Source organism: Gopherus flavomarginatus, chromosome 5 (genome assembly GCF_025201925.1).
Source record: "Gopherus flavomarginatus isolate rGopFla2 chromosome 5, rGopFla2.mat.asm, whole genome shotgun sequence".
Classification (NCBI taxonomy): domain Eukaryota; kingdom Metazoa; phylum Chordata; order Testudines; family Testudinidae; genus Gopherus; species Gopherus flavomarginatus.
Genome location: NC_066621.1, coordinates 102,353,741 through 102,377,088, shown reverse-complemented (window position 1 = coordinate 102,377,088; position 23,348 = coordinate 102,353,741). Strand labels below are relative to the sequence as shown.

The following is a 23,348-nucleotide window of genomic DNA, read 5'->3' as shown; positions in this document are numbered from 1 at the left end:
GCTCCTTGTGTCTCTTGCTCCCAGCTCCTCACACACACATCCTCTCATCTGGCTCCCCCCTCCCTGACTGGAGTGAGCTCCTTTTTAAACCCAGGTGCCCTGATTAGCCTGCCTTGATTGTCTGCAGGTGTTCTAATCAGCTTGTCTGCCTGAATTGGTTCTAGCAGGTTCCTGATTACTCTAGTGCAGCCCCTGCTCTGGTCACTCAGGGAACAGAAAACTACTCATCCAGTGACCAGTATATTTGCCCTCTACCAGACTCCTGTACCCCACTGGCCTGGGTCTGTCACACTCACTAATTATTTGGATATACAATTACAGTTCACAGTCTAGATCACTGCACATTTATCCATCTAAGCTCTTGAATATCAAGTGCTAGATTTCCATTGTCCAGGTGTGGAAAGGGAGATAGGCATGAGTATCTGATTTAGTTGTAAGAAATTAATATCTAGAATGTACTGTACTGTACTTTAGACCTTCTCTAACTCTCTTGGTATTGTCCCTGCCTGCAGTTATATGGGATATTGGGGAGCAATTACCACACAGGGGGGGTGCCAATTAATTTCTTTATTAAAGGAAAAAGGAAGTGGTGGGAATTTAACACTGAAATGCGAGGGGATGGGGTGTATAAGGTGTTTACAATAGACAATGATAAGGGGGGGTTCTTACTGAACAGTGTAGGGAGTTTTAACAGTGGAGTACAGTAAGTGGGGTTCAGCACAATGGGATACAGTACAGTCAATAAGCAACTCAACTTTATATAGGAACAACTCTAGATACAGTGTGGAATGCAAAATAAAACGGTAGCTTCTATATAAAAATGGTATACAAAGTATATTAGAAAAATGGTGTTATAACCACAAGTAAAATGTGAGTCACAGTGCAATAATACAATATGGGTGATAAGTAAAATTATGCAATGTAGAAAATTACTGATTTAATTTGTGAGGCTGTGATAGCAAGAGTGTACCTAAAAGCTGGGTCAAGAAGCGGGAGGGGAGAGGGGAGTGAGTGATTAGTGGTAACTAACGAGAGGAGAGTGCAGCTGCAAGCAGCGAGAGACTCTGAAGCCCTGTGGGGTGAAGCCCAGAGCAGCAGTCTTCAGGAGCCTGCGGGCTGGAGGTACGGGAGACAAGAGCAGCTGGAGCGCGCTTAAGGGGAGTCTGGGAGCTGCAAGAGGGGAGGGCGCTGAACGTGTAAGTGATAGGAAGGCTCGTGGAGAATGGGGGAGACGGCTGAGGGAAGAAGCAGGTTGCAGCAGCGGAGAGCACTTCAGGGAAGTTGCAGAGCAGCGGGGTGAAGACAAACGGAGCAGTGTGATGGTGATCTTCGGTAGGGGAGGGGCAGCGGAGGAGCGGGGGCACGAACACAGGGGATACAAGGAGAGGCAGCAGAGAGGTGTAAAGAAGGGCTAGAGGGACACCCCCCCACAAAAAAGGGAAAGAAGCGGCAAAAGGTTTGGGAAGTTACACGGGGAGGCGGGGAAGCAGTAAGGGGTTACCACAGGGAGACACGGAGAAGTACACGGAGGGGGAGATTGGAGTGGGGGAAAAACAGACACGGGAAAGTTCAGGGAGAGATTGGGACAGCGAGAAGACGAATTCAAGCAGTAAAAACCTTATCTATCCTCTAACTTAATTAAACATGTAAATTACAAGCAGCTTATACAAAGTAATAAAACAGGTACAGAATACCACCAGGCAATGAGTTTTTTAAAGCTATCTTAATCAAGGACTAGGCAAAACAACAAATATCACAATTCTAAGCAAACTATAACAAGCAACTATACAGAGCAACAAAACAGCAAACTATAACAAGGCAGGTGAAACTTACAAGCTCTACAATCTTAGCAAACTATGACTTATTAAACTAAAAAGCAAAACCTACAGTGCACCTTATGCTATGGGGAAGTCACAGAGGGCAGAGTGGTATGTGCCCAGGATACAGCTCCCAAGGCAACCCTCAAGGAAGCCAAGGGATGGTGGCTGCAGCAGTGGATACAGCTGAAAGCAGAGAGCAGAGCTTAGCAGCGGCACAAGCTTATTTTTAGCAGCAAAGCGCAGCGGAGTTTGAGAGGTTTTAAGACACAGACCAAGGTTTAGCTTGAGTCTGTGTGCTAGGGAAACAGAGCCAGCAGCTAAAGTAATGAAATAAAAGTATGGAAAGTTTCACAGAGGGATTCTTACCAGTCCCCAAGGCAGCAGCAAAGGCAGAAGCAGCAGCAACATCAGAAGAAGCAAGGAGGGCTTGGTAAGGTCTCGATAATTGGGAGATCTCTCAGGCAGCAATTCGTTCTTCGTGGGTTTTTTTTTTAAAAACCGGGGGTACGCTCAAAAATAAAACGAGAGCGGAGAAAGGACCCCCCAAAACCCCTGGCTGATCAGACCAGCAGCAATGCAGGAACCTTTCTGATGTTTGTTTCAAAAATATCTGTTTTTAAAGGCAAACTTAGGCAGTTTCCCGCCAGTGATCCTGATAGGCTCCCTCTGTCACAGGGGAGGAGGCACAGGGAAAAAACTGCAGGTGAACACAGAGACATGCCTGGGCAGAGTCCTGTGCAATAGGTGACTAAAAGTACATGAGGCCTATGACTCATACCCAGGATCTTAAAAACACAATAGGTCTTGCAGCTCTGGACATTGCCTGCCCTACACCAAGCCCAGGTTCAACAACGTGATAACAGGACTAACCCTTTGAACAAGGCAGTGGTCCCACTTAGCACGCAGCATAAGTGGCCATCCCTTTGAGAAGGGCAGTGGCTCTTGGTAAACAACTTAACAGCCAGAGAAGGGCGGGCACAGGAGGAGAACAAAAACAAAATGGAGTATGGGGACAGCTGTAAGAAACAAAATGGAATAGGGGGATAGCTGTAACAGACAGGTATTAGCAAGGGTTTAGTGTTAGAAAAACTAACCATAGCTTTAAAGAGTATACGGTAGCATTACACTTTGCTCCTGATTAATGTTGTGTAAAGACAGTTCTTTCTGGATAAGCCTGGCAGATGTAGTCTTATCAGATCTGCGTCCCTGGTGATACTACAGTGTAAGTATGAAACATTAAAACAATCCATCTGCCACAGAGCTGCTTAATATCTTATATTCCATACTAATTATTATGTTCACTCCTGCATGCCGGTCTCCATTTTCAGATACTTAAAACCAATCTGAGAGGCTTGATTCACCATATGACAGAGCGACTGCTCATACTTTGCTAACCAGTTTGATATATCTGAGCAGGGATGTAACCAGGAATTTCAGAAGTGCTCGACTAGTAGGGAGAGATCAGACTGTCTCATAACAAGATTTCAGCAAGCTGCACCCAGAAGTTACAGACATAGGGCTACGAGAGTGCCCCCTCCAACTCTCAGCATCCAGCCCAACAAAACCCCTCTGTCAGGCCTTCTGAGAGTGGAGAGGAGTGTAGGACCAAATTAAGCGGAATTTTCCCGCAGCTTCTTTAGCTCCTGTATAGCCCTTTTATGCTGCTAGAGAAAGGAATAGAATTGGCTCCCCCATATTCTCTGTGAATTAACATGGGCATTATGTCTCTTGCCACCTAACTGTATTGTTTTGCATCAAACTAACCAACCATAAGTGGATAGTTTAGTCTGAGAAGAAACATAGGGGGAAAAATTAACTAAAAAATGTAAGACAAAATTGCCTTAAGAATCGATATGGATAAAATTTTACATGTAGTATTTTTCCATCTCTCCTCCACTTTGCACTTCTAAATTTGCCCTTGCTTTTCCTGTTCCCACAGATTTTAACAATTGTACAAATTACCCTTTCCCTCTGTAGAGTTTTTATATATATATAGTATATTTATAAAAATAACAGAATATAAAGTCCAACTCTTCTGTCTTCCATTAACTGTTAGAAAACACCAGAAATAGAGTATCTTTAAAGTTAGACTTTATCAGTATACACTACTGTACTTCCAACCCAGCCACTTTCTAATCTTCTTTCCCCTCCCTTTGGTTTCTACCACTCAAACAACACCCAGTTGTATCTGTTTTTTGGCATCAAGCTACTCAACCTACCCCCCACCATCCCTCCCTCCAAATGGTATTGCTCCAGCTGCTCCTATTTCTGCCCACCCGTTGAGTTACCTCTCCAGGTCCCTTAACATATTCCTCATCCAAAATCCTACTCATAAAATCTTCTAATCTGGTCATCAAAAGGAAGTTTCCAAGTGTATCCGCTGTGCTGGTCAGCAGCCAAGAAATTGATGACTCATACTGATTCATTGATATGGGAAAATGTCCTTGCAACAGGACTACATCCTTTTGTGGGCAGGAGGATGGTTATGACAAATGACTGACTTCACCAGTGCTGATATTGCATAGCATGTACCCTGGTACAATGTCAGTGATGCTTCTGATGGAATCTGAAGTGACAATGTAGGAATTTTTTGTAATATTTTTATGAATCCTGTATGTCCCTCAGTTTCCCCTGTATGGTGCATTATTACCTAGAGGGGTGGGAAAGGACTGGTTGCTCTCAGGGCAAAGTGAGAGACATAGGTGTGGGTGTTGCCTAGGTGTCAGGGACTTAGTCTCCATATAAGTGGAGCATCTGAGAAGACAATGGCAAATCCAATTGCCAGGAAATTGACACCTAGCAACCAATGACACAGAGGGATATGGGCTTCTCCTTAGAAGCTGAACAACAACCCCCAACTTAAGATCCAAGGACTGGAGAGGTATGAGGTGGGGAAGGAGTTGGGGAATCTCCCCTGGAATCTGACAAAGGAGGTCAGACCAAGACGATGCTTGAACCAAAGGGTTCACTACATCTTGACTGGGCTCGGGGCTAACCTGAATGCACTATGCTTTAGCCTTCAGTTCCCTATACTATCCTAAGGACTTCCTAAGCTATGTTCCAATTAATGAATAAACCCTAGAGTTTTGTGAGAGTGTCAGTGGAAATGCTTGGTGAGGTGCATTGATCGCTGAAGTGTGTACAAATCTCCATCAGGAGTCTGTCTCAGTTGGACTTGCTGAATGGAGCTCACTGTGTGAATCAGGATTTCTGAAGGCCCAGAGATCCAGTCTAAGGAGGCAGTGAAGCCACATGATTTACCCTGGAGGAAGAGTGAGACCCCTGGGAGGGGGGCCTGGCACACTGCAGGGGTTTCTCTTAGACACTATTCCAAAACTGGAGCAATAGCATCAATCCTGTGGAATTGAGACATCCAGTCAGCTCTTCTGCTCCTTATTAAAATTCTTTTCAAGGCATTGGAAACCTGAGTATCATTCCTCTCAAACTGTGTAAAGCCCCCCGTTTCTAGCCTTGGAGAACCCTGAAATATCAGCCTTCAGAACTGTTATTTTCTTACATACAGAAAATTGCCACTGCTCCAGGGTTGAATTGTATTAATCCAGACAGCGGTAATCTTGGGCTTCAGGCAGGTTTAATTCTTTGAGGAAATTTCACAGTGGGGTTGCGGGGAGAAAAGGAGGAAACCTTTCAGGTTGATGTGATTTAATAAGAGGGCAGCAGTTTGAAACTAGTTAATGGTTTGGAAATAGAACTGGGCAATGTTTTTGGGTACTACAAACAACAAAAATAAAGGAAGCATCCTCCCATTCACTCACATTGCATCGTTCCACCTTCTACTAAGGTATCCGGCATGGTTCATGGGCAGAGAATCTGATATTGGAGTTGATGGATTGATAATCTGAAATAATAAATATTGCACAGCACCTAATTGTGGAATAATTGGTTTCCAAGGACCCTAGGAATCATTGTATTAAAGAATAAACATAAACGCCATGTAACAGAACTTCAGATAGGTAGTTAAAACATGTCCTATTTCATAGACAAGTGGCCCAATGTTTAGCAAAGTTGTAAGGAATCATCCTAAAAATAACTTAATTAAACACTCACTTAGATATTATACTATACCAATAGCAGGGGAAAGTAAAAATAGAACTTTATGAACTTATTACTCAATTTAATAATTTATCAGTTAAGAAAATGAAATGTCACCAATTTTCAAATTGTTCTGGGTTTTTTTTTTTTGGATTTTGAAAAAATAGAACATCTCTATTTAATTTGGAAAAGAATTGCTTTCAAATTAATTAATTACTAGGGCTGAAAAGGGATTTAAAATTGTGTGATTTTAAAAAAAAATCTTGATTAATTGTGCGATTAATCATGCTGCTAAACAATAATAGAATACCATCTATTTAAATTTTTTGGATGTTTTCTACATTTTCAAATATATTGATTTCAATTACAACACAGAATACAAAGCGCGCAGTGCTCTATTTATTTTTATTATAAATATTTGCACTGTAAAAATACAATAGAAATAGTATTTTTTAATTTCCCCATTATAAGTACTGGAGTGAAATCTCTTTATCATGAAAGTTGAATTTACAAATGTAGAATTATGTCCAAAAAACTTGCACTCAGAACCAAAACAATGTAAAATTTTAGAGCCTGCAAGTCCACTCATTCCTCCTACTTGGTCAGCCAATTGCTCAGACAAACAAATTTGTTTACGTTTGCAGGAGATAATGCTGCACACTTCTTGTTTACAATGTCACCTGAAAGTGAAAACAGGTGTTTGAATGGCACTGTTATAGCTAGCGTTGCAAGATATTTACATGCCAGATGAACTAAGATTCATATGTCCCTTCATGCTTCAGCCACCATTCCAGACGACGTGTCTATGCTGATGACGGGTCCTACTCGATAACAGTTCAAAACAGTGCAGACCAGTGCATGTTCATTTTCACCATCTGAGTCAGATGCCACCAGCAGAAGATTGATTACCTTTTTTGGTGGTTCGGGTTCTGTAGTTTCTGCATTGGAGCATTGCTTTTTTAAGACTTCAGAAAGCATGCTCCACGCATCATTCCTCTTGGATTTTGGAAGGCATTTCAGATTCTTAAACCTTGGGTTGAGTGATGTATCTGTCCTTAGAAATCTTACATTGGTACCTTCTTTGCATTTTGTGAAATCTGCGATGAAAATGTTCTTAAATGAACATGTGCTGGGTCATCACCCGAGACTGCTATAACACGATATATATGGCAGAATGTGGATAAAAAAGATCAGGAGGCATACAATTCTCCCCTAAGGAGTTCAGGCACAAATTTAATTAATACATTATTTTATGAATGATTGTCATCAGCATGGAAGCATGTCCTCTGGAATGGCAGCTAAAGCATGAAGGCGTATGTGAATGTTTAGCATATCTGGCACGTAAATAACTTTCAATGCTAGCTACAGAAGTGCCATATGAATGAACGCCTGTTCTCACTTTCAGGTGAAGTAAATAAGAAGTGGGCAGCATTATCTCCTGTAAATGTAAGCAAACTTGTTTACGTTGGCGGTTGGCTGCCCAAGAAGTAGGACTGAGTGGACTTGTAGGCTCTGAAGTTTTACGTTGTTTTGAGTGCAATTATGTAACAAAAAAAAATCTACACTTGTAAATTGCACTTTCATGATAAAGAGATTGCACTATGGTACTTGTATGAGATGAATTGAAAAATACTATTTCTTTTTTAAGTTTTACAGTATAAATATTTGTAATAAAAACAATATAAAATGAGTACTATACACTCTATATTCTGTGTTGTAATTGAAATAAATATATTTGATAATATAGAAAAACATCCAAAATATTTAATACATTTCAATTGGGATTCTATTGTTTAACAGTGCGATTAAAACTGCAAATAATTTTTTTCAGGTAATCGCGTGAGTTAACTGTAATTAGTCGACAGCCCTACTAATTACATATGAGCATTAGCCTTAATTGGGTTCTAAATCCATATTCAAATTTTGAATGTTTCAAAATTCAGGGGTGTTTGAATGTAGAGCTTTGGTTTTGATTCATCACTGAAGTGCTTTTCAAAAAAACAGTTTGTATTTCTTTTAAAGGTGCTTGAATATAGATTTACAGTAGACCATAATTCCAGTTCTTCCTATGAATTAAATGGAGCAACATCACACAAGTTCATTGTGTTGAAATCTACATAATGATCACTAAAACCAAAATCCAAAGACACTACACTTTCTCCCCTCCCTTTAACCCACCCCTCCCCCTGATCCTGCCTGGTATCAGGAAGAATTTTTCTTTTTGCCAGTAAACAACTTTGTATTCAATGTCAACTTTTGCTTTCCTTCTAACCTTCCAGTATTGACCACTGCAGGGCACTGCACTTGATGAATCTGTGATGTGATGCAGATTTGCAAGTCTACTCCAATTGGGTCAGTCTGTATCAGGTCAAAAAAACACAAGGCTACCTAGCCTCAAATGAAGCTTTAGTCCTCCCCCCCCCCATTTTAGACTTTCAACAATCTCACATTTTAAATCTGTATATAAAATATTATGAATCTAATATATTCCCTCAGGATGAAATAAGAGGACTGTCTATAGCCGTGCTTTAAGATTTGATTCCCAATGGAAGAAGCAACTATTCACCATCCAGTGTGTACAGTTTCTAGTCTGATCAGTGGGCAACAAGTTTGACAGGTAACTTGGCAAACCTGTAGAAAAAGCGCAAGCACATAAGCAAAGCTATAAATTTATAAATAAGATGATATTTACAGTAATTGTTTGAACTAGACCAAGCTCAGGTCATTCTCCCCTCTTTAGGGCCACCTTTAGCTACTAACTTTGTCACTAGTCCTATTGATTGAAATAGAAGTTTTGAGCAATAAATACTGATGTAGGACTCTTAGAATGAAATTTCCTCCCCTCCCCCTGTGCAGAGAGCCAATACAAGGTGTATGCACTACTTATGTCCCATCCTCTGCACAGGAGTGATTTTCACCCTGAGCAAACAATGAGAGCTTCTCTGTGACATTCCTACAATTTCACCGAAGACATCAAGTGGATTGCCTGATCTCAGTGCTTCTCACTAACCCCCTGCCATGTTAACTGGGTGTGATTCATATTGAAACCCAGCTGTGAATATTTCCTCCTGCTCAGTTCCCATGACAGTGCTATGGCCATATCTCCAAATGCTGCCAAGTGCATTGGGAACAGACTCCAAAAAAATTAATAATGAGGGGGTAGTGAGGGAAAACATACGGTTTGGAATAATAAAACCTGACATGGATTATAAAGAAATGCATTAAAATCAAGGACAGGACATAATTTAAAGGTTATGGACTACCCTCCACTCTCATTTCTATACCCTGATATAAAACATGGATATTCCCAAATGGCACTAGATAATGATGGAAGTCTTTTGTGAAGACTTACCATAGATATTAGAAGTGTGGCCCAAATTAAAAAGAATTACAAAGCCAAACGCTCTTTGAAAGAGGCATAAGCACAGGAAACCATGACAGTAGGGGAACTGTAGCCTAACTACTATTTGGTCTTATCTGGCACAGAGAATGCTAAGCCCTATCATATTATCCCTCTCTAGCTTTGTTGGACTCTTATTTGCTTACATGACTATGTAAAAAAAACCACCAGGCAAATGTCCATTTCCTTATGTTTTTATTAACTAGTTCTGTTGAAACACATTTGGAAGATACAGGTTTATTTAAACCAAACAGCAGCTTAACCTACTTAGAAAAACCTTGAAAATTAAGTAGTACAGCATAAGGGTTCGGCAAGAGTTTAAGCATTTTGTATAAGGTACTGAGCTTCCTCAATTCACATTGATTTCATAGGCTACATTGACATAGTTGCTTATTAGTATCCGGCCACACATTTCTTTAACTCCTCTGTGCCAATAACTGTAGCAGAACTTTGAGCAAGTATGCAACTGTAACATAAGTCTTGCTGAAATCACCAGCAATTTTCTTTTTGACTGCTCTACTTCAAGCAATGAAAGGTCTTTTATTAAGTAAACCACTTTTGCATACTATAAATATCATAACTTGAATCCAACAAAATTGGCATCAAGATGTGTTGCAAAACTGTAAACACAATCTAAGTTTGTCTTCTCTTTTGTATGTTGGGGATGTAATTGAAATCTCCCTGGATGATATTACACTACATTTTAACACACCATGCACAAGCAATAATTTTGTCTAATACATATAAACACACCTTGGTCAGAAGAAACTATTAAATACTACATTGCAATGCTCAAATTAAAATGTAAACCAAGACTATTTAAAAAACAAAAGGAAACAATGACAGTTAAGGACATAGTGTAAATTGTCACTTCGAGTGTCACAGTGGCTTTTTCTCTCTCAAATGTAAGTAGCTTTCAAATTTGATTCCCTTATTAGAATTAATATTTTTTTTAATTTAACATTGTCAGAAAATCCTGCAGTTGAAAGACTGACTGACATTTTGGTTCTAGTTTTTTTACTTACTTTTGTAGTGGTCCTGATTCCTTTTTAAAAAAAATAATTTTGATACAGCTGGGTTTTTACATTACTGGCTGATGCTTGCATTCACGATGAGAAGGGATTGAATCGTCAGAGACATTTTAAAAAGTTGCAAGGAAACGGAGGAAGCTTCTTGAAGTATTCATGGTTTTGCCTATAGAACACATTTACCCAATTTCTTGTAAAGTGAAATAAAAATCATAGAGAACATCTTGAAAGTACTAGTTTTTGCCATAATTGTAGAGAGTGATGACTAGTATTTAATGCATCACTATCAAATGCACTTTTTCACAGAGTATTGAGTGCAGTCTCCTTCATGGAAAATGTATATTACAATTTACTTCTAGAGATTCTGGTAATAGTTTAGTATATAGACCAAACAGGGATACTAGATTGTTGGTATAAAAAGGAATAATTTTTGAATGTGTGAAGTAGAGTTTATATATTAGGCATGTTAAAGAAATTAGAGGAGTGTGACAGTTCTTATGCAGGTGGATAGTGAGTCTTTGGTACCTACCAATGGAGTGGAATGGTTCTCTCTCTCTCTGATGTTTGACCAGCTGCTTAGTATTTGTGTTCATCCTCTCAGTGTGAAGTGTGTGTTGTTTAAAATGACTACACAGATTAATCTGCAAACAGAGTTGCAAAACTCTTTTTGACCAGATGTTGGAACACTGCAGGGGATTGCACACCAATTATAGTTGACTCATTGAAACAGGTGTGGCTCGTTAGACTTCATCCTTGGAATAAGGGATGAGAGAACAGCTCTCTGGTAGAGGGGGCTGGTATGAAACAAATGCTCTCTGGAAGCAGCCAAACCAGTGGACAAGCCTTAGGCTGTATTCATGTAGTGTTATTTTGGAATTAGGTTTTGTTAGTAAAGTCAGATGTAAGATTGGGAGGTTTGTGTTTTCATTTAAAAAAAAAATGAAAAAAAATAAAGCCTTTTTAGGAGACAAGTGGGGACTACCGAGCTACTCTACCTGGATGCCCAGCAGAAGATTCTGCAATGCTGTTCTATGTACCAGCTGCAGTCTGATATACACTGTTTGCAATATCAGTGAAATGCAGTAATCAGCAAATTGAATGGAGGACTAGAAGCAGGAAGTATTTTTCTGGTTCAAGTTGTAGCCTTTACATTGCAACAAGGGATTGGTCAGGCTTATTTTAACTACATGAGGAAAAGGTAAGAGCATAGCCTTATGCCAGTATAAAAATGCTAGATTTGAAATATTAAAATGGGCAGTTTCTAAATTTCAAAATTGGGAAGATAAATTTACATCGATAGAATTCATGCTTGTACAAAAATCTGCAACAAGGTTGAAAATGTGTGGTTTTTTTTTAATCTCTTCTGTAAAACAACTTGGAATTTATTTACTCATTAAACTTAATAAGCTTTTTTCACTTTATCTACATGACTTTAACCTCTTCTTTCATGAAAACTGTAAAGTGAACAAAATGTTCTTTCAGTAATCCACTCTAAACTACTCTAAATAAACTACTAAGGAGATTTAGCAAGATTAATAATTTAGGGAATAAGTAACAAGATTTTGTGGAACAAAGTTTTAAAAGCCTAAGATCTACTCTCCCATTTTATGTGCAGAATTTCTGCTGCAAAATATGTACCTGCATTTTTGTATCTACAAAATAAATCTGAGTACGTGTGTTCCTCTGTGGATGCAAGTCAGGCAGCTAACTAGGTAGTCAGGAATATGTACCCAGCTTTACACTTGAATCCGTTTTGTGAGTGCAAAACTGCAAGTGTAATTTAGGCCAGCAAAAAGACAGTCACCTTTGTGAAAATTTGCCCCCTATATCTTAAAAAAAATATATAGAGAGATTTGTTTTGTCACAGGTTGTAAAAACCTTGTTCTTAAGTGAATTTGAATACTATTAGAAGACTGAATGCACAGTTTTTTAAACATAGGATAATATGGAAAGAAATGCATGCATTATCCCTGGACTCTTCCCCCATTAAACACAAACTTATGAAACTGTCTTGAAGACTTTAATATAAACTTTCTGTAAACACTTAGTTTTAGGAAAGTTCTGAATGAGCTAGACTTAGTTCAGTTGTCAGTTTGATTAAATATGTCCCTGTTACTCTCAGCCATATGCACTGCCCTGATGGTTCCACTTCCCCAGTGGGAGAACCCAGGCCCCTACTGTACTCCAGGTTCCAGTCCAGGGACCCTATACCTGGCAACTGTGCCTTCAGACCCTATTGTCCCTTCCTTCAGCTTCTAGTCCACATAATAGAATCATAGAATATCAGGGTTGGAAGGGACCTCAGGAGGTCATCTAGTCCAACCCCCTGCTCAAAGCAGGACCAATCCCCAGACAGATTTTTGCCCCAGATCCCTAAATGGCCCCCCCTCAAGGATTGAACTCACAACCCTGGGTTTAGCAGGCCAATGCTCAAATCAAAATGCTCTTCTCCCAGGAAGTAATTTGATACTACTGAACCCTGTAGCCTCAAACACACTTTCTTACTCCCAGGAAGGGGTTGCAGACTGTTTCCCAGCAGCCCTTTTCTGTTGTCAGCTTCCCAGGGCTGCCCAGGGGCCGGGGGGGCAATTTGCCCCAGGCCCCACAGTGGCCCGGCGGTGGTCCTGGTCTTCGGCACCATTTTGGCGGTCAAAGATGTGGAGCGACTGAAGGGCCCCCCGCCACCAAAATGCCCTGCGAGCCCTGGCCCGGTGGTGGTCTGGGTCTTTGGCGGCGGGGGGCCCTTCAGTCGCTCTGGGTCTTCAGTGGCATTTCAGCGGTGGAGGGTCCTTCAGTGTTTCCGAAGACACAGAGCGACTGAAGGGCCCCCCGCCACTGAAATGCCGCCGAAGACCCGGACCACCGCCGGGTGAGTACAAGTGCCACTGCTCCCCCACTTTTTGCCCCAGGCCCCCTGAATCCTCTGGGTGGCCCTGCAGCTTTCTGCCTTTGTAAACCCAGCCCAGCTCCTCCCCCAGCTGGACTTTATCAGCAGATCAGGCCTTGGCACCCCCTGGCTTTCCTCCAGGTGCACCCATAGTGCAACCTATGGTTATTGGACTAATTTGCCTCTTTAGGTCCTGTGTGGGGCGGGCAAGACCCTATCACATGATTGTAAAGCGAATTTCATCATATCCAGATTAGCTCACTAAGGCCACATCTACAGTATGGTGCTACAGCGGCCCGGATACGGCACTGCAGCTGTACACTGCTGACAGCAACAGAATGGCTTTTTCCATTGATGTAGTTAATCCATCTCTCTGAGTGGCAATAGCTAGGCTGATGGAAGAATTCTTCCATTGACCTAGCTATCTCTGTGCTGAGTGTTAGGTCCATATAGCTACAGCTCTTGAGTGTGACTTTTCACATTGCTGAGTGCTGTAGCTATGCTGACCTACCTTTTAAGCGAAGACCAGGCCTAAATAATTTTGCCATGGAGATGTACAATGCTCATCAGCTGTATGATTCAAACTGTTTCAAATCGTTAAAAGAATCAAGGGCAGTATTGCCAACATTCACAATATTTAATGTTTTTCTTAAAGTACCAGCTGTTGGAGTCTGGTAATTTACATGCGAATCTCAGCTTTCATTTTTTTAAATAAATATATTTGTAGCCCTCATGGTTCAAAGTAAGGCTTGAGAATATGAACTCTAATGGCTGGAAGAGGTCAAATAAAATGTATCCCACACTGTTGTTGTTTTTCAGTCTAACGGTTCTTAAACCAATGCATCATGATGATGATGATGTTGGAGAGAGGAAGGTTGACTCTGGGATGGTTGTGGTTGTTAATAAGCATGTATAGAGTCAAAACCTACAAATGCATTATTCAAAAATTATTCCCCTCACTTGCCTGCCAGGACCTGAGTTCAAGATTTTTTTAGTGCAGCTACCCCTCATGAAAAATGCACCCATGATTAACTTAAATAGCACTATTCTCTTGGCAATGACTCTTCAGCTGACCTGCCCTCCTGTTAACTACTGCTTATAGGTTACCCCCCTTCCCCCAACACACATGTTAATAGGTATTAATATGGTATATGTTGAGTAATTATGTTAAACTGTATTAAGCTTCTTCTTACTCACTTATGCGAAGTATCCCACAATACCTTGTTAAAAGTACAACTGAGCATTTGGCATAGGCAGCTAGGAAAACTGTCAAAGGCAATATACATAATTGTTCTATCCTGGTACAGATAGGGAATGCCTTCATGGCCCAGATAGCTCAAAATGCTGTTAGAAAACAAGGTGAATGCTGACTGGTAAATTTTAGTCTTGGGTAACATGTAAGGTACTTTTTACTTTTAAACCCATATACTATTAATATAAGAAGTTTTAGGGGGCGTATTTTGGGAGCACACCTTCAGTGTATGGTGAACAGAACATACAGGTCTGTCTCATCTTATGCTGGGGTTACGTTTCGCGGTCAGCGCTTAAAGCGAAAACCGCATATAGTCAAAATTACATTGAGTGTAATGGTGGGCAGAATCACCCACACTACAGGAACAGTATTTAAATTGTTATTTTTCTTTTTTTTTTCTTTTTTTTGCCAGCCGCGTAAAGCTGAATTTTCACATGTTAAAGGCGTATAAGATGCGACAGACCTGTACTGCAAAACCTGTTCCCTTGGAAAATTGATGTAACATATTTACTTTCTTTCTTTCCTGTACCATATTGCTTTGTGTGTAGACAGTATATTGGCTGAGCTTGGTTATTTGGTCTCTTAAACTTTTTTTATAACAAACCACAAATGTTGTCAAAACCAATTGGTTATACATATTAATCTGAGTGCTCCGAAGGGATGCTATGCAATATTTAGTGCTACCAGCGATTAGGCAGTGACCACACACATTGATTGTTGTCATTAACTAAACAAGAGGGCACATTTCTCCACAGAGGAAAACTAAGGAGGCAGAGTTCTCCACAGTTATTTTTTCATTGTACCATCCATTGTTTGATGGTGAAAGTTCTTCAGTGCTGAAATTAGAAATGCATGGGTTTACACATTTACTGTGATGAGGCATTTAGTCCTGTTATGAGGACACTATTCTATTATACATCATAAAAATGGAATTTTATTTCACAATACTATAAGTTAAATATCAGCTGTGTGGCCTAGAGGATGGAGCACTGGACTGGGATTCAGAAGATGTGGGTTGGATTCCTGGTTCTGTCACAGGAATATTGAGTAATCTTGGATAAGTCACTTCACCTCTCTGTACCTAAGTTTTCCCGTCTCTAAAATAGGGATGATATGGAGCTCTGGTTTGTAGAAGTGCTATGAGATATACTGATGAGAAGTGCCAGGTAAGAACTAGTTGTTAGTATTGTGACTTATATCATGTTAAAGCCACTGTTCTCTATCAATGATAATTAAAATATCACAAACTTTTACATATTTGACTTCATGATATACAAAAGTCCTTCAGTTTTTGACTAGCAATATTGTGTGACTTTAATTTTCCTTTTTAACAATGAGGTTAAGGGGGTGACTTGACTTCAATCTATAAATACTTGATAATATTCTCTGATAGATTGAAGAGCTTGGCATAATATGAACCAATGGTTGGAACTTGAAGGTAGACAAATCCAGACTGGAAATAAGGTGTAAATTCAAGACTGGATGATTTTTTTAAGAGATCTGCTCTAGGAATTATGTTGGGGAAGTTCTATGGCCTGTGCTATACAAGAGGTTAGACTAGATGATCACAGTGATCCCTCTGGCCTTGAAATCTGACTTTATAAATCTATGACTCTTATGTAACTCTAACAGAGACTTCTGGAAATGCAACTGAAATATCTTAAATAAATTATTTTACAAATCACTTGCATGAGCATCAGAACTTTAGCACTGAGACTTAAATCAGCTTTTCAGCAGCAGCGGCAGAGCTAATATAAAACCTGAGATTTCAAGTAGACACTATGCTTTGAAATAACTTCAGCAATAACTGGATGCAAAATGCAATGCAAATACCACATGCCTAGAATATATAGTAGCATGCCTCAGGTTGTGATATAAGATGCCTAAGGCCAAATGACTTCAACTACCCCAAGAAGTAAATAATCACTTTACAATAATGCCTGGAGTGTCTCACCCTGTACTATGCAATGGCATGTATACAAAAACATAAGGAAAACTTAAGAGACAGTGCATATTTGAGACAGGCATATGTCATTAGTGACAGTCAGCCTCAATTACTTATAGAATTCAAAAGTCATTTAACAGCTTTGATAGCAACTTTTTTTTAACATTTAGGATTTCTATGTACACAGGCTGTTAATTTTGACAAAACAAACATAATGTGAAAAGCACACATTAAAAATGCAGTGTCAGTCTTAATAGTGCTGACTCCAACAATGACAACCTTTAAAATTTGAACCTTACTCTGCAAGTATGCCCCATATATCAAAACCAGTAGAGTTATATTGTGTGGTAACCAGGGTAAGGCCTGGAATTGAAGGGCGTGGTCAATATTACCTGAATATATATATGTTCTGACCTGATCTCCCCACTTCTGACCCAGATCACTCCTGTATGTTGCAGAATAGTCAAAAGATGGTAGACCCTTTGCAGCATACAGGTTAGAATGTAATCTTCCATATTAATGCTGTTTTTGCAGTATCAATGTACAGTATATCTTTCCGTGCCAAAATAAAAAAAAATAAATAAAGTTTGGATTTGGCCCAAAGTGTTACGGCTATGTGACCTCGATACAGTATAATGTAACTCTGATGTTCTAATTGCTTGCAACATTTTCCTACTAAGAATCTTATTTTTATTTGGAAGATACATTTATAAATACAAGAACGACCTCTTTCAGTTCTGCCATCTTCCTAACTAAACAACTATACTTCCCCCAATGTGAGAATGTCATCCTGTAATCCCAGCTACCTTTTCCCCACCTTTGACTCATTCCCCAAACCCGTCTCTCCTCCTGCTTCCATTTATCTCCCTGCACAGGACCTTGCTGATTTCTTTCGAGAGAAAATTGACAAAATATGGTGACACTAGGGGCTAGAATCAATTGCTGGCCTGCTTCCTGACTAACTTTCCTGCTAGGCAACCAATAAGACTGGCTGCACTGCTTAGGAGTTGACAGAGGAGGCACAGCACCTGATTGGCTGCTTGTTTTTAGCAGTCCTGTTTATAAGCCTGGCACCTACAGCAGATCAGCAGCTGCTAAATACCTACCATGCATGTATCTGCACTTATCTTACTTCTGTTTCTTGACTCTTGCTCCAACCTGCTTCCAATCCCTGCCCCTGCCTGGTTCCCATCCTGGTTTCCATACCCGGTCCACCTGCTCTGGCTCCAGACCCATTTCCCCTATGGCTTCTGACTTCAATCCTCAGCTCTGCCTTCAGCCTATGACTCTGGTTTACCCTCCGGCTCTGGCATTTGGTTTCAACCACTAGGCATGACCACCCACGGCCCAGTAGTCTACAGTTTGAACAGCCAGAATACAAAGGCTAGGCAACCACTTTATTGGTATGGACCCTACTCAGTCCTATTTTTCCCTGGCGGAGCTGGTGGGAGCTACAGAGAGCTTCCATGCACAGATATCCACTTTGCAGGTGCAGAATGCAACCCTACAGCCCTGGTGGCTTGTCCAGCACCCCTGGCTCTGGCTTTCTGGGAGTCAAAGTCCCGCTCCCAAACAAGTTTAATGGTGATCATAGTCAGTTCCGAGATTTCCTAAACTAATGCTGGCTCCTCTTCTTGGTACGTCCCCAATCGTTTCCCACAGACCAGACCTGTTTGTTTATTTTGTGAGCGGTTGGTTTGAGTCTTGCCCATCTTGGAAGAGTCTGGCCCCCTTATGGGCCAGTTGGAGCAGTTTATTCAGGCCATGCCAGTTGTCTTCATGAAGACGTGCTGCAAACTCTACAGCAAGGATGTCAGTCGGCTGCCTAGCATGCTATTCAATTCCGTTCTCTCTCCACTGATACTGAGTGGAATGAGGCCATGCAGCATTATCAGTTTCAAATTGGACTGAGTGATGATATAAAAGATGAACTGGCATGGGTCAAGTTCTTGCCCCACTCATATCTATTCATAATGCTGCTGCAAAGATTACTTTTCTAGCCTGTTGCTAGCCAGGTCACTAGCCAGGTCACTCCTCTCTATGCGTCCCTCCCGGGGCTCCACTCTTCTATCTCATCAAACATAAGCTACTTGTCTTCATGACCTATCCCCACTCTACCTACCATGACTTGCTTGGTATCAAAAGAGCTACTCTTGCCTCCATTTGACATAAGGCCTGACTCCATTGCCCACTTTTTCAGTTTTCAAAAAAGCACCTTTATGCTTTTTTCTGTGCTGCTCTTTGTGCTTGTGAGGATGTCTCCATAAACATCTGCAGAGCTACCTCATTATCTTCCTTCAAAACTCTCCTTAAATTGCTGTGATGCCTGCAAAAAACTTGACAACGGTGAGGCTGCCGGTGTGCTGAGACCATTGGTTATCATGCCAACCAGTAGTGACTCCCGGTTTCCTTGTACTCCCCCATCAGTCTGTCTGTATCCATCTCTTGGGGCCAAGGACTGTCTTTTTGTTCTATATTTGTATTGCACCTAGCAAAATGGGTCCTGGACCATGACTTGGGGCTCCTAGGTGTGTCCCAGGGACCTCTTGGTACCATTAGGCAGAGTGCACAGGGTGTGCATTGAGTTTTACAGGGCTCTCCTGGGTCAGGTATGTGTATAATAGTTCACTAGAGATTGTCATGTAAATTCTTTGCCAAGAGTCCACTGGTCATCATAAGTATTGCAAATTGTTTGTATAGAAAATAGTTCGAGAAATGTAAAATATTAGGTTTGGAAACTGTTGAATTAAGCTTGTTGTCTGAGTCGAGGTGAGCTTCAGGGCTAACTCAGTGAACAATATAGAGCAATGAACATCCATGGAGACAAGCTACATTTACTATCTGGCCAGATGCAGGCCTGAGATTTTACAAAGACAAAGAAACCCCAAGATAAGACTCTCAAGAGTGGACTTCCTAGGGTGAGACACAATCATCTGTAACTGCATAAAAAAGAGGAGAGAGGACAAAATTTTATCCTTCAGCTAGGACACAAACTGAGAGTATGTTTGCCTCATGAACAGAGGGTCACAACCAGCCTGGCTATAAATTGCTCTGAGTGTTGGGTGAGTGTTGCATTGTAAGACATAAAATTATCTAGTTAAATAAGGTTCTAGAATGCATATTATGATTTGATATGTAACCGTTTGTTTCCAGTACTTCTACTTGCTATTACTATAATTCAGTGGTTCTCAACCTATTTATCATTGTGGGATGCAGGTTGAGAGCCACAGTGCCCCCCACCTAACCACCCCCAACCCGATGCTCAGTGCCCTCCGCCAAGAGACCCATCCATAGAGTGGGGCCAGGAGCAAAGAGCTGGGTGAAGGGCAGGGACCCTGGACCCTGCTGCGTGGGGACCACTGACCCATGCCATTCGGGGCCAGGAGGCAGCCAGGATCCTGACCCCAGACCCTGCTGCAACCCTGGAGTCTGTTGTGTGGGACCTCTAGGTGGGGCTGGGAGGCAGCTGGCAGCCTGGAGTCTGTGACCTTTAGCACATAACTGAGCTGAGCCACAGCTGTGTGCTAATTGGGCCACATGCGGCCAGTGGTCCGTGGCTTGATAACCACTGCTATAATCTCTATTCTTTGTTAAATAATTGTAGACTTGTTTCCACTGTAAATATACGTGATGTGAGTTAAACAAAGTGGTGATCTAAGGTGTAACTGGTAAGCTGGTGTGTACTGTTCCTTCTGGAGCAGCAAATCAGTGAATAGTGTGAGTGGCCAGGGGAGCAGGGGCTAGACACTCCAGGGAAACAGTCAAGGATTGGAGTGTGCCTGTCACTACCTGTGAAGAGACAGCAGGGCCTAGAGGGGAATGCTTTGTTTTGCCAGTGGCTGGTGGAGATGGGAAGCTGATCCCCAGCAGACACAGACAAGACTTCCTCATACTAAGAACAGGGGGGTAGCGAGGAGCCTCACAGCCCTGGGTACCCTTAGGAAGCATCACACTATGTACTACCATAATACAAATATTATAATAGAGCACAGTCCTGGTCTTTTTGTTACAAGTTGCATAATTGCTTGCTCTCTGTCTGTGAAAGCAAACCTTCCTGAAAGCATTGGGCAATTAAGACAACCTTCCTGAAGATGTTGTTGGTACCAACTACATGGAAAAAGGAAATGTTAAATGTCAGGATCTGAAAAGGAACATAAGGGTGAGGTTGATTTTCTTCCTCTCAAGTCTTTCTGTCATAGCAGTGGATCAGAGCTGGCTGGCAAGGAGGCAGATTCCACCTTCAAAGTGGGAGTAAGCAGATCTGTAGAAAAGCCTATTTGTGGCCCAGAAAGTATATTTGAAATTTCTAATTTAGATGAATTAATACCAAGAACTTTGGAGGTCGTCTTAGAAAGTAGGAATACCTTAAATAGAAAAGCCTCCACCAGAAATACTGTGGAGACTTTTCATGCTGATGAGGAGGAATACTAGTAATTAAGCTGATTTCATATCTGTCTCCCCTCTCTCAAAGTCACTAACATGAAGCTACTTGTCAGATGGACAGCCTTTATGTTCTAGGGTACTGCTGGGCCATAGTAAACAACTAGTCTTAACAAAGGAATCTGGAGAAATCACAATCTTTTCTGGGGTGTCTTCAATCCAAGCTTTGGTGTCGCATAAAAGAGAACAAAATAAGTTATTTGTATTACTGTAATGCCTACAGTCCCCAGCTGAGATCAGAGTCTCTTTGTGCTTAGACATGAACAAATACAGACGGTTGGTCCTTGTCCCAAAGAGCTTACATTTTGTAGATGAGGGGAACTGAGTCACAAGAGATAGTAGTTGCCTAAAGCCACACACACACAATTTGTGGCAGAGCTGGGATTTTGAACCAAGATCTCTTGAGTTCCAGGCCAACCCCTGGACCACAAGTCCACTTTGCTTGATGGTCTCACATCAGGTACGACAGAGAAAAGTGTTAACAATGGATGACAATCTTTTAGGCCTAGGTCAGTTGAGCACAGGTCAATTTAATGAATTCACAAAATAGGAAAAAAAGGCTCCATATACGTTGCAGAATTTAGGATTATCTCTACAAAGAACTGGCAATAAAGCAACTAGGGTATATGAACTGGAAAGAAAGCACAAGGAATGAAAGGTTACTCAGGGGACTAATATTAATCTTAGTGGGAGGAGCCCTATCTGTTATTTCAAAGGCTCATCATATCAAGAGCAATCTGGGTTAAACGGGAAAGAAAATAGTGAATAGTGTTTGACCTAGGGGAGATACAAAAGCATAATATAAAATTGGGGCTTGCCTACAGTCGATCTCAAGACAGTGCCAAAACAGAGAACTTATTCCAAGGAATCAAACAAAAGGGATGTTTAGGCAACTGAAAAGCTCTCTGTGGAATATCCTAAACTATTACTATATGAATTTTCTTTATTGACAGACATTAATCAAGACAGAGGGAAAAGACGATGCCATCTCATAAGACTAGTAAGGCTTAGGAGGAGGTGATAGCCCAGCACAATAAAAGTGGCAGGGGAGATACCATGATCAGGAAGGTAGTTTTCCCAGGGTGAGGCTCATCCATTGCACTGCGGGTGTGCTGACCCCTGCGATTTCCCCAAATGCAGGAAACTCAACTGCATAATTTGTGGTAGTGGGGGACTGCGTTCAAAAAATAATAATAATAATAAAAGTGGTGTAAGAAGAAACCAGAGGGGACCTCCTTTCAGTGAAATCCGATACTGTAGCTGTATCCTGAAACTTTTAGCTAGACAAGGGAGCCGTTGAAAGTGAGAGTGTGAAAGGATATGCTCAAAACCAGTGATTGCTATGACTTCATCAATGAAGGCGAAGTAGTCTTCTAAGCTTATTTAAGGCTATGGCTCAGTTTTAAGTGATGTAGACAAAAATCCAAATAAATGCTTTTGATTTCCTTCATGGTGTCTTATTATAAGAGTAAGCTCAAATACAATGAAGGTTTGAATAACCACAATGGGCAGCATCGTAGATTAAGGCACTAATACTTCATACTCCACCCATAAATAATTTTTTTTTTTAGGACTGTTAAATTAGCAAAGTCACCAAAGGTGAAAATTGCTTCATGTGGCATGTAAATGATAGCTTTACAGGCACCAGTAGAGCTCACCTTTCCTGCCTATTTAATTTGTATTATTATTTTGTGGCAAAAGAAGTGGCTTCCTGATATTGTCACCTTCAACAGAAAGGATCATTTCATGCTTTTAAAGTATTATCAGAAGAGCAGTCCACAGGTATAAAGTGCTGCTGGAAATAATATACTAGAGATATGACAAAGTTTTCACAGGTTTCATAACTTCACAGTGCCATTTTTTCTGTCCAGAACTGTAATTCACTGGAAGAGAAATGGCACAATCAGAGCATACGTTGAAAGGAATAACTAGCTTTCCAGAGGTGGTAGACTAAAAGGTCCCAGTTAAAAGTAGTGAGATGGGTAGAGTGCTGTCAGTCCTACAAATCACTGGGTGTGCCTGCATTATAGGGAAATTGTACCCCCACTCAATGTAATTATGGCAACTTCATGGACCAAGAGAGCATATGCTTTGATAAAAAGAGAAAGCAGAAATAATATGCCTTCATATATAGCTGGATCTCTGTTCACTATGTGAGGTTACATTTAGACCAGGAAAGTGTGGTAAAGGAAAGTGGAAAGGAACAAAGTAAATAGGGTATAGAGAAACATTAAAGGGGGGAATGTTTTCAGGGTATATGTGTGTTTTCTCCTGTTTCTGACTTTTTCCTCTCTCATTCAAAAGAATAGCAAGATTTCATATCTGTTAATTTCTTATCTAAAAATGGCATGTCCACCAATCACTGCCTCCTGGTCTATCTGTCCTGGTTGGGCAGAGGAGCAGGGAGAGGGAGGCGATGTCTCTTTGCTTTATTTAAACTAATATTTATCATGATTAATATTCTCCTTGCTATATAACATTTTAGGAATTCAAGTAAAAGTGTTATGTTCTTCTATGTTTAAA

General features: G+C 40.9%; 1 protein-coding gene and 1 pseudogene across 15 annotated transcripts in view; both read left to right on the top strand.

Annotated features, from left to right (window-relative positions):
* RYR3 (ryanodine receptor 3) overlaps positions 1-23,348 on the top strand; it is a 630,986-nt gene that overhangs the window by 9,006 nt on the left and 598,632 nt on the right. The window lies entirely within an intron of this gene.
* On the top strand, positions 21,857-22,008 carry LOC127052995 (uncharacterized; annotated as a pseudogene).